Below are 466 nucleotides of genomic sequence, written 5' to 3'. Positions count from 1 at the left end.
CTCCCCTCTCCCTCAGCGGGCCCGCCCTTCACCCTGAGGCCTGGTACCTGCTTCTCGCTAAAGTGGCTTCAATAAAGAAATGAAAAGATCCGGAGCAAGAGAGGCCTGCTGCTTAGCCCCCTGGGGACTTGCACCCTGCAGGAGCAGACCGCTCTGTTTTGGGGTTGGGGTAGTTATTGATATCTGCTGCTACCGAGAACCCCCCACCCCCCACCCCCGGAGGTGACAGACCCCAGGAGCTCAGCCTCTCCCTCGATCCGCGCCCTGCCATGTCCACAGCCGTCACCGGCCCAGTGTGAGGCCGTCTGTCAGCCCAGCCTCGCCAGCTGCGGACAGGTGGGGTGTGTGCAGGGTGGCAGGGTGCGGTGGGGTGCGGGACGGGCCCTCCGTCTCGTGCAAGAAGCGAGAGCAGCGGCCCAACACGGAGGAGGTAAGGCAGGGTGAGGTGATGGGGTGTGTGCAGCCT

The sequence above is a fragment of the Crocuta crocuta genome, unplaced genomic scaffold, assembly GCF_008692635.1.
Source record: "Crocuta crocuta isolate KB4526 unplaced genomic scaffold, BGI_CrCroc_1.0 scaffold217, whole genome shotgun sequence".
In the NCBI taxonomy this organism is placed as follows: domain Eukaryota; kingdom Metazoa; phylum Chordata; class Mammalia; order Carnivora; family Hyaenidae; genus Crocuta; species Crocuta crocuta.
Note: the sequence above shows the minus strand (reverse complement) of the source record.